Genomic DNA, 17,441 nt, shown 5'->3' on the forward strand with positions numbered 1-17,441 from the left:
GGAAGTACAACTGATTTCCCTCCGGAACCATCCATTCTCACCCCTCTGTAAAAAACGACTTTTGCGTTTATTTTCAGTGTTCTCTCTCTCTGTATGTGTGTGGTGTGGTGTGGTGTGGTGTGGTGGTGGTGGTGGTGGTGGTTGTATGTGTGTATGTAGTGGTTCTCTGAATTTTTCTTTGAACTACTTGTTACATTTTATGGGTTTTCTCAATTAATGAGTTAAATAAAATCATTGCCACATGTTTATTTTATACTTGCCTGAGTCATGATTTATACCCTTTAAAAAAGTATCCTTTAACAGACACCTTTTCTTAAAAACAACTACCAAGTTTGGAATTTCATTTTTGTTGATACTGTTTTCATTGAAAATGAATGAATGTCTTCTTCCAGTAGAGTTGGCTTTTGGTTTTTGCATTTCCCAACACTTAACAATCAGTTTTAAAATTTAGTCTACTGGGCCATGGACCAGACTGGGATCCTATGGATTCCAGCTGCCTCTTTCATTTAACAATAACACAGCTGCTCTTACTTTTTTAATCCTTCTTTACTGTCATCATTTATGTAACTCACTGAATTCATATTTGCTCCTTTCAAGTTGTATTATTTGGGGGTATATTTTGGCCATTTCTATTATTCATGGTGTTGACCTTAGCCCTTAATTAACAACAGCAAAACCACAAAATGTTTGCTACCTGTTTCCAAGCCTGGAAACTCTTAGTTAGACATCTGGAGTGTGAGGAGGAGGCAAACTTTTGTGCCAACTTAAAATCCTTTGAATTTCTAGGGTCAGCAGGAAATCTTAGCTGGCTGGTGGGGTCACAGACAGATATTTTAAACTCTAAGTTCATGACCCTGGATGCTGTCCAGCTTCTAATCTGAATTGCTTCCTTCCAATAGAGCATCTGTGTTCTATAAGAGGAGCTCAGATTCTCTGCATAGCCCCGGAAGAAGCCCTTCCTGGGCCCCTCAGCTCTGGAATTCATAACAGACCCCAGTTTGACTCTCACAGTTCAGCTCTTCCTCCACCCACTCTAAGCAAGTTCATTTGGAAGACAGTAACACCCAATGTTACCCAGAAACTATTGTTTATGGTTTCATTATTTCCCTGACGGCCGCAAAATGCTGTAGAGTGTACAATGAGGTATATGCATGCCAGGTTGAGTTCACGCCATGTAATAACTTTGTGCCAGAGAAGAAATGATACCACTCATTTCTTCTAGGTTTGGAAAAATAAGGCCCTGAATTCTTTGCCAATTGTTTTCTCAAAGTTGTTACTATATATGGGGTCTTCCATATTAACATTTAGCCTTTCTATTCCAAGTACTTATGTTTCCATAGAAAATACTCTTAGGATGCCATATTTTAACTAATATGTTAAGATAGTTTTCAAAAGAGGGCGTAAGTCCACCTTAAATTTTCAGTTGTGCAAAAACTCTTCTCTCAGCATTTCCCTAGTGTCCAAGGGGCCCTAACTATGTTCTCATGCATCTTCTCAGTTTCTCTTTGCCATTTCCCCCCCTATGTAGTCAGAGAATGAAAAACATAATGACAAGGAGGTCTTGCACTGAGTTCTTCAATTGAAATGAGAATTGGGGAATGGAGATCTGACTTAGATTTCAGAACACGCCTCTAACATTTTAGTTATCTGGGATCATCTTGACCTTTTAGTCTATAGAAATAGCACTTCAAGCCCATATATGCAGGATGGGGAGGGAATCAGGTAGTCAGATAAAATGCAGAATTGTCCTAAATATTGTCTGGGACATATATTAAAAAATTAACTGATTGTATATATAAAATCCACATGTAATTGGACATCCGTATGTTGTTTGCTAAATCTGGAAACCGTAAGATGGGGTAACTGGTTGCCCCAGTATGTCTGGAGATACTTGGGGAGAAGGAGGACATGTACTGCATTCACCTTAGACTCTGATCTACTGATTTGGCTGCATTCTCAGACTCACTCGTCTTTCTCCTTTGTCATTGACTCAAACACTAGACACAGTCTCTGAATATTCAGAGGTGCAAAGGGAAGTGGCTTCTACCTAAGAAAATCACAGTTTTTCAGTCATGCTCACCACTGTTCATCTTCTTTCCTGTGGATTCCATTTCCTCATGAGTTTCTGGGCCCCCTCTCTGCCCCTAATCCTAGCTCATCTATCCTAGCCCCACAAATTTCTGTATATTTCTGACTGCAGAGCAGTTTGGAGCTTAGCTAATATCGGGTCCACTAGGTTTGCCCCCAAACCCTCACCTACAATATAAACATGTGTCTAAGTGAAGAGCAGTCACTTCTGGAGGGCCATTTCATTATCAGCACTTAAGGTTTCTCTTTCCTTTTCTTATTTTTTACTCTCCTCTCTATAAGGGAAGCAATAACATTTTTATGAAGTTCAGGAAAACAAGGCGGAGGAGAAAAGACTAAGAAAATTAGGATTAAGCATCCTGAAAAAGAGCTGTCAAAGGCACAAGTAAGTCCACAAATGTACAAAATGTTAAAATAAATGTTATCAACTAGTGATTTATCTCCATTAAGTTTGTGTCTAGAGAAAAATAGTCAAATTACTGCAGGAAGAATACTGGTTACCTGCATAAATAGGCCTCTCGAGCCCATGTCTACCAAAGCGATCACATTAAGAGCTAAGAGTGATAATTCAGATATAAATGTGGGTCTTCTCTCAATATAAAACATCCAGTGACTAGTCAAAGCATGACACACCTGTTCTGAAACTCTCTTGAGATGCCTCAGGATTACATCTACAGTCACCAGACAACTGAGTGTGGTATCACCCCAGGGCCACTGATGCCAGTGCCTTCCATGAAAACCTGGGTGTTGTATTAATTTTTGTTTCCTAGAATTTTATGCTTTGACATCTTGGTACTTTGTGGAACTGAGAGGGACTGCCCCTCCCTGAGTTGGCTATTTTCTAGAGCGAGCAGAAAACTTGCCTATGAGTACGCCTTTTTATATGCAAACTAACCAATCCAGAACCCATGCCCACATCTACCTCCTTTTTCAGGCTCCTGTGAGTGATGAGTTAGTTTTTCAAAAGCAATCGTCTAATCTGTTGGCCCCATTGTAACCAGAATAAAAACAAAATCCCAGGTACACTTCAAAACAGATGTCTGGGCCAAGGATGTTCTTTCCAGGGGTCCCAACTGTGCCCTTGACGTACTGCATACCCTGAAGACTTCCCCACCAACATCATGGCAGGGAGCCAGAGAGGGGAGAAGGTTCTTCCTCATCATTGTTTACACGTATGGCTCTGTAGCTCCCAAGTGCCTTTTGAACACAGTGTCTTCAGCTTCTCTGCCCTGCTGCAAAGAGCTCAGACACTAGTTTTGGGGCCCAGGGCTAGGGGTCAGCTCTCCTACTCTCCATCCTTCCCACTCCCAGCCAACCAGAGGCTCATACAAAACTTCATTGGCTGGAGCCCTTTCCCAGGCAAATCAATCGTCTCATGGAAGCACCTGCCTCCTAGATTCAGAGAGAGGTGGTCACGACTCTCCCTGAAACAGAGGACTCAGTTACTGATCAGAGAAATTGTCAAAATTCATATATTGGTTAATATTAGGATGCATTTCCAAGGTGGATTTAAACACCTTCTATAAGACTTTGAAAGAGAGTCCACCAAATGTTTGACTGAAATAAGTTGTGAAGGGCATTTATGGCTCTTCTTTATTCTGTACTTCATTGAATTGTATAAAATATGTATAAAATTGTATAAAATAGAAATTGTATTAAAATTATATAAAATATAAAGTAATGTGTGCATATACCATATTATACACATATATGTATAACATATAGTCATAATTACATAAAATAAACATATATTGCCAAACACAATATAGTCACTCGGAGTACATGTGATTTGTCCCCAGGACAGGAGACGCATGGTTCACAGTTCTCGTGAGAACATGAAGCTGGTGGAGAGCACCGGGCTGGCAGGAGAGGATCTGAGCTAAGATCTGGCCCTAGGAAACTTGCAGTCATTGTTGTTACTTCCTTTTCTCAGAACATACAGTCGACTCCACCCAAGACATAACATTCCCAAGAAAGAACCATAGGCAAGTCCTTTCCAAATGTCCTTCTCCAAACAAAATTACCTGGTGGGAATTATACCTGGATATTAGAGTGACACCTAACTAACCGTGAAATCCTTATTTTCTTGCACTGCTAGACTCTTGGCACAGTTATATTTCCCAGCTTCCCATGAGTTAGATATGCCCTGGTGACTGAATTCCAGTCAATAGAATGTGAGTAGAAATGATGTGCACCATTTCCCTTCTAAGAAGTAGACCTGCCTGGAGGCTGGGCACTACAGGTGACGGTGATGGTGAGGCCATAGAATGGAAGGTACCTGGATCATAATGAGCCTGCCTGGATAAGAGCCTACCTCTAACCAGAAATACCTGTTAAAAGTTTAGGCAAATAAGAAGTAAAATTCTACTGTACCTGAGCCAGTTTATATGTGGGGATGTATTTGTTGCCACAGCCCAGTCTTCCCAATTACAACAGATAGCTACCATTTCAGCAGCTTGAACCACACCTGATGTTTCTCCACACTTCAGCAAACACCAAAAATCAATTTCTACTTCCTTCCTCTCCTGCATTGGACCTGCATTGGAATGGCGGAAATCCCACAGGCTATAGAAGTTGCTGAGGATCAAAGTTATCCCATGCCAGGTAACACTTCTGCAAACAAGTATTTAAAGATCCTACTTCAGGGATTCTGGAAAGAGTATTCTTTGTGATTGCTTTTAATTGGTACCTGTCATCTGCTTGATAGAATTTTATTAACAGAAGTAGAAACATTCATTGCAATCTGCAGAACACAGGAATCTTAAACAGCTTATGAAATTCAAAGTTCTTTTTATCTTTAATGTTTGCTGATAACTCATTAAATGTTGCTCAATGTTACAAGTTCTGCAGCACAAATGTGCCTTGCAAATTAAAGCGATAATGTAGAGACATTAAAACAGCAAAAGCGTTGAGGGTTGCTCAACATTACACAAAGTAGTAACAGTTTTTCATTACAAAAGATTTTACTATAGACAAGAGAATAAATAGTCCTTAGATATGACTACCTTTTTAAATGAATAGAATATACCAAAGAGTTCTTCTTTCCCACCATCCCAATGTTATCAAAGCCATGTACTCTTCCCAGACACACACACACACACACACACACACACACACACACACACACACACACGTTTTTAGATTTTAAATCTTACTTATAACCCCTGGAGATTTTACACTAATCTAAACTCAACTGGAGATGAAAATGTTCTCAAGGTCTGTAGTGCATGTGATAATCTGGAATGCAGCTGTAGGGTAATGTTTTCATTCCAGCAGATCTGCCCCAAATAAGACAGTGACACACAGCTCATTATTTATGCACACTCAGCAGCTTAGGCACTGATGTGTTAAGTGACATTATAGCCAGCTAAATCTCGTTTCTCCCTTGGTTTGTGTGCGTCTATACAATAGGTTCAAGTGAAAAGGCTGTGGCTGTATTAAAAACAAAGCTGGATTAGGCTGACAGAGTGATATCCTAACATCTAGGCTGGCTTTGTACCCCCTGCCCTGCCCTATAACCATGCTCTGTATGTTTCTCATTTAACTGAGACACAGCTTCCCTGAGCAAAGCAACCAGAAATCAGGTCTTCCTGGAGGTGGCAACCTAGTTTCACCGCTTTGGCAGATATGTAGCATAGGAGGTGACATAGTCTGCAAAAAGTCTCTGCTATAGAGCCTCCAACTGACACTCTCTGAGGCTTTCTGAGAAATTAGTCACAGCAATCTACCAAGTATTAGAAAAATCCCTTTACTTGAATGTCACAGCAGCCAGTGTTATCAGAGGCCAACAGAATGGTATGGCGATTCTGTAGCTCTCAACCTCAAACATGACCAGGTTTCCATATCCAGCTATATTATAATCTGAATGAATCACCCTGTGAAAATATTTATCACATTGACATGTAACTGTGCATCTGCATGTCTAATATCTGTCTGTCTAAGCTGGAGATAGATGCCACCAGAGTCTTTCTGGATTTTGTTACTTGTTGTTCTCTTCCATCTTCTGGGATGGTGTGTGGGTAAAGAAAACTCTCAAAGTGCAAACCGGCCCCCACTGGGGTACTGCGCTGTGTCTTGGTCTGAAGCTGGTCTCATCTGCCCAGCCCTAGTCCCTGGAGTGGCCTGTGACTCCTCTGGTGGCTTCATTTCTCCATGCCAGCATGGCTGCATGGGGGGGGGGGGGGGCTTCACCCCCACTCTGTCACCTTCCACAGACATTAGTGCAGAAGGAAGCGTAGCCGAAGGCGCTGATTTATTTTGCTGTGACCAAAGCTAAAGGAAGTTAAAGTGGATTTTTGAAGCATCTATTACCTGCTAAATGCACATTACCCATTAGATTACAGAGTTGCACTTCTGTCCTCTCCATGTCACTTAGGCAAAGGGCATAGGGCATCACACTCCAGCACCAGTTTCTGGGGTTCAGGGGAGTACCCCACCCTGGAGCCTCTTCCTTGCCCACCACCATGCTCTGTCCATCCCGTCAATTTTCCGTTACTATGGGAATTATAATTGTATTGGCAAGTGCTGTAACACTTAAATCTTTGGAACACAAAGGACTCTTCTGTCTTTCCTGGGGATAAAACTCAGTCCTTAGAGACACAAGTGTTCCTCTCCCATTCCCCAGGCGTGCTTCTTCAAAACAATAGTTGGTCACATTTTTATACCCCACTACAGTCAGTTCTTTCAAACTCACCCTGCTTAAATAGGTAAGGGAACTTTTTTATGTTTAAGGGCTTCACAACGAGGTGAGGAGTGCTCCTCTCTGGCGTGTATTACTCATCTGTTCTTCCCCACCACATAGAAAGCAGTGCCTGGCACAGAGCAGGTACCCGGTATATGCTTCATGAGCTGGGTTTTTTTGTTCGGTTGGGTTTTTTGTTTGTTTGTTTGTTTTGTTTTTATCATTTTAGAAGCACACAGTCTTAAGCACCACACCACAAATATTACCTCTTCCCTTAATATCATGTTCTCCTTTTCCTTCCTTGTTGTAAGCACTTCAGAGGAGCCACCTCACTGGAAATTGACACCCTCTATCACCTGTAATAAATTTTACTCTAATCTGACTCGCCAGCAAAATGACTTGGGGCCGGAATGCAACTCCGTAATCTAATGGGTAACGTGCATTTAGCAGGTAATAGATGCTTCAAAAATCCACTTTAGCTTCCTTTAGCTTTGGTCACAGCAAAATAAATAAGCGCCTTCGGATACACTTCCTTCTCAAATAAATACAATGTGAATCTAGAAGATAGTAAATTAAGTTTCAAAACCAGCTGGTTGATCTTCTATTTTCTATCAGCCAAGTGGTCGCCAGAGTAAATAACACTCATTTCTCTCCGTGTCAGGACGTGGTAAGTTTAGACTGCTCTGAGTGTGGTTGTGTGTTCTCCCTTCCCATCATGCCTGGGACCTCCCTGACAGCTTCAGCTCTGAGTCTCAGGAAACAGACCTCATCTGGTTTATATTTCCTTTGAGCCCCACTCTGAAGGCTAATAGGGAGATTTTAGATTTCTTTGCTAACACTGTGGACTAAGTGATGAAAATCCCAATGGAATTCAGACTTCCTCAGTATTTATATATGTCTGCAGGGCAATTGTGAGTTAATAATCTTTTCCTGAAACCACTTTATATTTAACAATTATTTCTGGCATTAGTCCCTCTTTCCCAAAGGAAATTTCCTTATGTTTATTGCTAGCACATATATAAAATGGCCTTTCTAAAATTCTATGATATTGTTTGGCTTTGAGTTTTTTTAAGCTAACTTGAAAACAGTAAGGTCTCCCTCTGACCATTTGTTATATTTTAATATAAGAATGTTTTTAAGGAACAATTAGGAAATAGGAAAATTTTCAGAAGTACTGAGTATTAACTACCAAATAATTTAGTATAAACAAAGCCATAAATTTCTCTCTGTTTGTTTCTCTTTCCCCTTTAGTTTCAACAATAAAAACTGCTCAATGGGATTGGATATAGTTCACTTTAGAACCATCTTCCCCCATACAACTGTCAAATTTTTCAAAATATATACAACTTTGGGCACCTCAAGTATTCCGTATTATTTAGAAATTGGGATTTGAAAAGCTTTCTAAATAACCCACCTCATTTACATAAAATTTCCCCCACTGCAGATCAACATAGTTGTGAATTATGAGCTAGGCCTCTTACATTTCTGTTTCTTTGAATTTGGAATTTTACCTGAGTAGCTCATATATGACATTACAAAGTACAGGCATTAACCCAGACCAAAGAGATGCCTCGCTTGTCAGATGTAGTTTGCGGGAGTTGATCTTTTCCATTCTCTTTTTAAGCCTCCTGTCTCTTTGGATGCTTCACAGCTGCCCAGTGAGCTGCATCTCTAGGAACTGGTCCACTTTTCATTTGAAGTCACCCATATCACCTTATCTTGTTTTATGGGATACTCTTCTTGTTCAATTACAGCTATTGCTAATGGGTGCTCTGGTCTCCCAGGGTGGTTGATAGAAGGCAAGTCACAGGGGGAAGCAAAAGGGAGTAGATGACACCAGGGTTCTGTGATTGCTTCCAACACTAGCTTGTTATTGTGAGAAAGCTGGCTCCTCTTCTCTATCTTTCCAATAAAAGCAATAAAATTTATCTTAACTATTTCAGAGGGCCATCATAAGGTTAAAAAGGATTTGACAGATTTTTAAAAATACATTTAATGTTATTATATGATAATACTATAAACCTAAGGGAAAATAGATAATTTTGTTTTTTAAAAAGCAATTATAAAGTAAAACTACTAGCAGCCAATAAATACATATATTTTAGCATCTTTAGTGATTAAAGAAATGCAAATGAAAATGGATAAAGTTTTTAAAAATTGACCCATAGTCTGATGTGGGTAGTAGGAAATGAATTTTCTTACATAATTAGGCCCAAGAATAAAGGACAACATTTTTCAAAAGAATACAATTTAATGTGCATAACCTTCACCCAGGAGTCCTACCAGTAAAAATCTATTCTAAGAAAGATCATCAGAAAAGTATGCAAATATCTGTATATAAGAAATAGTGCCATTTGCGACAACATGGATGGATATTGAGATTATTATGCTAAGCAAAATAAGTCAGACAGAAAAAGTCAAGAACCATATGATTTCCCTGATATATGGGATATAAAACTGAAAGCAACAAAGGAAAAAGACAAAGAAAGAAAGAAACAAAAACTCATAGACACAGACAATAGTTTAGTGGTTACCTGAGGGTCAGAGGGCGGGGGTGGATAGTAGAACAGGATAAAGGGGGTCAAATACATGGTGATGGAAGGAGAACTGACTCTGGGTGGTGAACACACAATGTGATAGATAGATGATGTATTACAGAATTGTACATTTAAAACCTATGTAATTTTAATAACCATTGTTACCCCAATAAATTTAATTAAAAAAGGAAAGTATAGTCAGAATAAACAGTAAAGTTACTATCATTTTGACAGGATACATATGATATCACAAATACATATGGTATCCTGTCAGAATTCCTTCTGAGTGTCATTTAAAGCTCACTGTGAAGGCACAACATAGATTCACCTTTTTTTTTTCTGAAAGTGACTCTTGAGAGGTAAATATAGACTGCCTAACAGTGTACAGGAAATGTATGCATTTTAACCACATTTTCAAGACATGCCTTCTTTCTCCTAATCTTTCCATCTCATTCTATAATCCCCTCCATTGCTAAATGATCACAGCTCTTAGTCCATTAAACTCATAGTACCCCTTCCCCACTGCTGCACCCATGTCACACACACATGCACACACACACACAAACAAACGTATTAACTATAAATGCAAAATCCCAAGGACCATGATTTAACTATAAATAGAAAATCCAAGGGAAGTGTCAAGAAAGGTTTGTTTGCTTTGGGCTAATGGCAAATCAAGATGACTTCCTGAAAACTAAGGAGTCTCTCTCAGGAGGGATCATCTTGTATAGGGGTCCTCCCTATAGATATGAATCTTGGGCCCTAGACCTATTCTTATTTTCTTTCTTAGTCAATATGCATCATTTTAATTATTCATCAGTGAGGCAGAAGAGACTGGTGTGTTGGAAAAGCATCAGAAGGAAGAGAGAATGACATTATATTTCTGTACATCAATATACTCCAGTATTTTTAAGAGTATCTAAAACATATATACCCAATAAATATTTGCTGAGTGAATGGATACTCTATCCCATGTTAGAGATTCAAACCATTCTGACAGCCCCACACATCCGACAAGCCTGATTCAGAACTGAACGCATAATAAGAAGAAAATGGCGGAGGGTGGCTATTTTTTTTTTTTTTTCAAAAAATCGCTCAAAATAACATAATGAGGACTTGAAGCATTACAGAATCCGTACTCTGTGTAGTGTTCCACATCACAGACTCAGATACACCACAGGTAGTTAAACGACTCTTTCCTTTTGCCTGAGAAACACTGATTAAAATGGAAGGATGTTAGTGTTGTTTCTATCTGTTCTTCAAGTTGCCATGATATAATGGAATATTATCTGGTCATAACGGGGTGCAGCCTGTTAGTTACCTCAAAGGGAGAGAAGAGGATGTTGCTGATAGTTCATGCATCACAGAATGTGCAGGAGTCTGTTTCTCACTTCCTCTTGAGGCCATTCTCCATTCTGAATGCTAAGCACTGTCAATAACTCTTAAAATTCTCCCACCAAGTCAGTGTAACTAAACCTGTCTGGATTCAATGAGGTGGTCAACTCTGTTCTTCAGTTTATTAAACATTTTCCTCCATGACAGTCTGTGGCAGTAAGAAAAACCCAGTAATTTATGTACCTACACACTGGCACTTTTCAGTGGTACTCATTCCTTCTAAATATTAATAGTAATGAGATTTTTCAGAGCAGCCACCAAAAACCACTTTGTACGTGAAGGGAGGAAAAAACCTCAGAGCAAGTCTGCTCATCCAAATTATGGATAATTATGAGGTTATTCTAAAATGAATGTATTTTAATTTGATGTGTTTATTGTATTTACTTCCCTTCTATTATCCAGTTTTATGGTTAATCTATCAATGAGGAAATCTGCAATGAGGTTTATCAGCACTGTAATCTATATAATAACCTGTATTCTTACAACTGCTTTGTTTTTCCTCAAGCACCATCTCCTGGGCAGCAAGGCAACCTAACCTGGTTCACTAATGATAATTTAGTGTACATCTGTCTCTTTCAGATAAACATTCGATCCTCTGCAACTGTGTTCCCTGCTAGATCTGGATCTCCCTGGCATCAGGATCTACCCTCAGCTCATAATGCGAATCTTAGCTACCTGCAGCCTGGTGGTAACTCCTGTCTTGTCCCAGAAGTCAGCCAAGCATGTACAATGCCATTTGATGCCCACATCTATAAATTGTACCTTCTCTGGCTCACATTCACCCATTCGCGCCATTAGCTATTGTCTGCATTTACCAATTATACTGTGATATGGCTTCCTACAGTGGTGTTGAGGCCACCCTTTGAGGTAAATCCCAAGTGGAAAATGAAGCAAAATCCTCTCCACTTTCAATTTTCCCTTCAATGTATCCTGTTAGTTTGCTTCATATTTGTTGTATAGCAAGGAGGCAGATAAGAAGGACATTTGGAGAAAAGTGGTGGCAGCTTCACACTGGGATGGCAAGAGCCATGTGTCCTGTTACTCTGGCTCTTCCATGATAGGTCTGCCATCAACCTGGGATTATCTGAGTTTATAGGGGAGCAGGAATGAAGAAACCAAACTCCAAAAACCATCAATATTTGGCTTTGGAAAGCGTTTTTCAAATGACATGACTATAAATGTATCTCTATTCAGGGAAATCACATTATAAACCCCATAATTAAGCCTGAGGGAAAAATGTGACTCAAAAGTTGAAAAACTATGTACTTCTATGTCCTGCTCCTTGGCTCAACTCTCACAAATCATTTATCTTGTGTTTGGGTCTGATCGTATTAATAGTATACAAGCCTCTGGGATTATTAATTTGCTACCTTCTATTCTAACTCTCTCTAACCATTTCCTTCTGGTGATTTGAAAGTAGATAATCTAGGCAGGATCAACTACATAATTTGCAAAATGAAAATGCAGGTCCCATTGTCAAAAAATTATTAAGAGTTTCAAAATGGTGACTACAGAGCAGGGAACCCGGTGAGACTACATATCACACACCCATAAAGCTGCCCTTGAAACTTGACCTTAACGTAAAACAGCTTGAGCCATGTTGTTTTATAGGTGGTACAGAGGGTACCGTGTTCCCCTGAAAATAAGACCGGGTCTTATACTGTGTTTCCCCCAAAATAAGACCAGGTCTTATATTAATTTCTGCTCCAAAAGATGCATTAGGGTGTATTTTCAGGGAATGTCTTATTTTTTCACGTACAACAATCTACATTTATTCGAATACAGTCATGTCATCTTCTTCTGGAACATCGTCATAATGTACTAAATGCATCCGTCTGGTTGATGATCTTAACTTATTTTCAAGGCTTATTTTCGGGGTAAGTCTTATTTTTGGGGAAACACGATAGGAGAGAAGGAGGAAGCCTAGACTTAAAACCTTGTTAACACTCCTTAAAATAATGGAAATATCTATTTCATTTTCTGACAAAAATCACACCAACCTGAATCCACCCCATTTATGCCTATTACTAGCCGTCTACCATTAAGCAGTGGGTTAACCATGGGTAACCAAAAGGGAGCAGCTGCAAATACAGTTAGTTAAAGTGAATAACAATTCCTGTTTGAAAATGAAATGATGGGTGGCTATCTCAACTGCCTAGAAGACAAATTAATTAAAGCAATCATGCTCCCAAACATTGTGTGGAGTGCCCCGAGGGGGGAATTTGAGGGGTACTAGCTTTGAGCGCCAGTCTCCATGGCACTTGAACCAAATGCTGGGCATGAAAATCAATAATGAACCAGAATCTTCACTTCCTGAACTGAGACTTCTGACGTCGTGGAGTAAAGAAGGAAAGACAAAAGAGATACAAGGGCAGGCCCTAACCCCAACTTGTACCTTCATTTACCTACGAGTACACATTGGTTGGCGGGAGAGGATCTCCCTCTTCTGCAGGAATCCAAACCTTCCTCTACTGCTCAATGCATTTTCATGTAATCCATTTATTCATTAAATTAAAAACATACACATGTATTGTGAGGGCTCCTTCTAGGTCTGGGACATACTAAAAGCTTGTGATCTACACTATATAACTAATTTATGTTACACAGGAAAATTTCCACAGCATGGTCATAAGCTGGGGTAAGACGTGCAAAGTCATCGGTAACCGGCACTTGTTTACACTTAGCATTTGTTTGCACTTAGGGTCATCCCCTCAGGAGATCAGTCAGCTCAGCCACCTCATGGATTCTTTGCCTACTTGGTACAAATTAGTAAAAACCCAGAACACAACATTGAAAGAGAAGCAACTGGGTTTTTTTTGTTTTTTTGTTTTGTTTTGTTTTTTCAGATTTAATGTCAATTTAATATTCTAAAAATGTGTTATGTATATTCACATTGCACCTGCTTAGGATCCTAATAGCTAATCTATTGCAATATGTTTATGAACTGATTCCCATGTCCTGGGACTAAAGTAGATCAGAGAGACAGTCTGGAAAGATTTGATACTAACCATGCCATCTTCTGATTCCTGTGTATTTAATCCCTAGAGGAGCCATTTAGAGACATTCTGATTATGCTTTCATAGAATGAAGCAAAGTGAGATAAAATGAAGTAGGAACTGCTCAGAGTTGCAAAGGAAATGTTTGGAACTGGTAGATTTGTGTGTGTTTGGTGCATTTTGCAGACTAAGAGCTAGTTGCAGTGTTTTTCAGGATATTCTACCAGTTCTACAAGGCTAGGGGGCGGAGGGGGAAGCAGACTCTGGGATTAGTAAGGTCCAACCTTCTAACTCACTAGCTATGCTCTATTCGACCTTGGAAAATTCACTTAATCTCTCTAAAGTTCAGGTTTATTATCTATAAAATTGGAGTATAACTACCTGCTTATAGGAGTGTTCTTTGGATTTAGTGAGTTAATATATTCAAGACCCCAAGCACAGTTCCTGGCATCTATCTGACACTTAATAAATGTTACTGCCCTTCTCTAATCTCTTTCCTTCAGTCTTAGTCCTCCACTCTTCCTGGATTTACCAAGAAGATGAAACTTCTCCCAGAAAGTTATTACTACAGTTTTGCCCTAATGAAGAAAGTGTGAGATGTGACTCATGTTCTCTTCTAAACCCCAAGTTCCTGAATTTAAGCCTTCCTAGTCCTCAACATGTGTTCCTGGTTCCATAAGTTTATATCCAATGATTTTCACTTCTTACCCTGCTGAATCATGTGGCTTCTTTAGCAGGAAACAAATCAACAGGAAATTTCTTGATATCCTGAGGGGCTGAACTTTCTACATTCATTCGCTTCAGTGATGTAGAGACAGGAGCATATGGTTCTAACGACATACTATTCATTAACCCTACTGCATGACTAATGCCAAGGACATCCTGTGAAAAGCAAGTGATTTGCAGTATAAGGTGCTCACTACCTTTGTACTGTTAAATTGTATTTTAGAAAATGCATAGAAATACAGTCCTATGTAAAAGCATTCACACACACACAGTATAAACAATCATAACCTATTGTTGAAAAGAGTTACTATGGGTACTGGTGCTTCTGGAAACTGGAAACCGAATAGGATTACCTCAAGGGGATAGTACCTTATGGTAGACAACTATAAAGCAAGGTTTTTACTATATTTCTTTATATGGTAAATACCTCCCCAACCCAATTCCCACTTCCACCCCAGGTCCCCAAATAACAAATCTATTAGCTGGGAGATGTATCAATGGCCTATTAGATATATTAGCTGGATATCCATGTTAATACAACCTTGACTTTTTTTTTTGGTGGGGTGCAGGGGCACCTAGATAAATATTTTCAAACCTCCCTTACAACTAGAGGTAACCATGTGACCCAATTCTAGCAAGCATAAACAGAAATTTTATGGGAATTCTTGTGAAAGTTTTGCTTTCCTGATATTGGTGCCATCACATTTTTCTTGTCATTTTTTCCTTCTGCGGACCAGATGGCTAAAGCACCAGCAGCCATATTGCCAACATGAAGAAAAGGCAAGGAGAATGACAGACTGCAGCCTCAATATTTTTGAGTCACTGCATCTTCAAGGACTGCCCTAACTTGTTCAAGCCACTGTGGTTTGGGTTTTCTTCTGAAAGCATTCCTAAATAGTGTTCTTTTAACTTAGCAAGAAATTTTCATTAGATTAGTTTCTTCGTAGTACATATGCATAATAGTACTCGCCATATTCTGACGACCTCATTTGTGGAGATGACCAAAGGAGAGTCTCTGCGTATGTTTTGAAAATGGTCGAGCACTTTAAAAAATTTTGTTAGTAGAACAAGGACAATGTAATACTCATCTCTGTATCCTCAATACCAGGTACAGAGTCTGCCCATGGTTGTTCATTATCATTCAAGACACAGGAATACAGGTGTTTTGAATCAGGTCAGATAGAGCACATCAGAAAGCAGAATCAAGCCCTCCTATCCTGTACAAGAACAGCAAATATATGGTATGTCTGCCTGTACTCCTCTAATCACAGACATCAATCAAGCAATCAATCAGTCCTCCCAATGCAACTAAATTAGCCTCAACACAGTGCCTTAGACGCCACTGCAAATCCAGCAGTATCTTCAAAACGAGTGATTACTACTTGTACCCTGTGAGGAAAAGGCAGGTGCGTTAATCACGCCGGGTCAGCGTTAGCCAGGCCTGAGTATGAGGTCATTAGAGGCAGCAGCACAATGGAAGAAACAGATGAAATATCCAGTCCCTGATGGAGAAATGACAGAGGGCACCATCCAGGAAGACAGCTTCAGGACTGGTGGTCATGTCTGGCAGTGGCGGACACCTGAGGTCCAGCAACAAGGCAGCACCTAGCCCACTAGGAGGCAGCTGAGTAGCTTTATTCCTACATCCCCACCACCTACGCCACCACTCCAGAGCCTTGTTCTACCCTTCCTTCTTTGAATCTAGGCATTCTTCTCACTGTTATCTGTCTTCTTCGTCACCTTATAATTCTCCCTAGTGAAAGGTAGCATGACCCCGTAGAAATGCTTTGCAATCAGACAAATCTGGATTCACGTCCTAGTGTTTATAGGCTGGGGAAAGCAGAGTGAGTTGCTAAATCTCTCCATCTCCATGTCTGTCCAAAATAATAATAATAATAATAATAGACCCTCAGAGGCTTGTGGTGAGCGTGGGATATGCTTATCTATGGAAAGTACTTATACAGGATCAGGCTTCTTGTAAAAGCTCTTCCTCAGCTGGAGTAAGAGTCCATTTGCTTCTTCAGATCCTGGACATGTTGCCATCTCTCAGGAATACAGAAGTTTCTAGAAGATTCATTATGGTTCCAGACATTTTATACGGACTCAGAAAATATTCTAATCCCTGAAGGAAGAGAAACCTACTTTGAGCAAGTAAAGAAATAAGTCTAGTTTGAACAAGGTACTTTGAATAAATACCCACAATGGTAACTTCACCCTATTCTGAGATAAGTAATAGCCATCAGACATGTTATAGTTTAATAAACTTTTTAATGAAAGGGCGTCCAGATTCCACTTACTTTTTCCAGTGAAATTCTAACTGCTCAAATAATTTTTAAACATATGGAATTTATTTTCCCTCACACCTGGCTATATTTAATTTGTTATGAGAGGTTCCTGACTGTGTTATGTGACCTATTCCCAGGATGCTTAAGAGTTAAATGTGTTTCTTGCTTTCCTGAATTCCAAATAAACTGAATAAAATAGCCAACCCACGGATACACAAATATAATATCCTGTGCCTACACACACACACACACACACACACACACACACACCATGTTCCTGTTTTCTATTAACTTGCAGGAATGGGAGAAGTAATAAGGACAAGGAAATTATAAACCCCTAAAAGAGAATTTGTGAATTTTTTATATTGTGGTTATTCTTAACTGCTGTCACCGACCCTAATAATTTAGCATGTTATTGGCACCTTAATGACTTATTCATTTGATTTGTCTGGTTTTTTTTTTTCTTATGTGCTAAATACTGTGAATACCTAGAATAGTATTAGGTTGGTGCAAAAGTAATTGCGGTTTAAAAGATTAAAAATAATTGCAAAAACCACAATTATTTTTGCACCAACCTAATATTTCAAATTTGAAAAAAAAAAATAGTTTTAAAAACATGAATAAAAATAACAAAATAATCCATTCAAATGTAGCAGTATATTTTGCAAACTCTTAAGCCTATCTTGAAAATAACGGATCAAGTATAACTATTCAATACTCTTTTTTAAAAAAT

This window comes from Rhinolophus sinicus, chromosome 17, assembly GCF_057876585.1.
Source record: "Rhinolophus sinicus isolate RSI-liver-muscle chromosome 17, RSI-T2T, whole genome shotgun sequence".
NCBI lineage: Eukaryota > Metazoa > Chordata > Mammalia > Chiroptera > Rhinolophidae > Rhinolophus > Rhinolophus sinicus.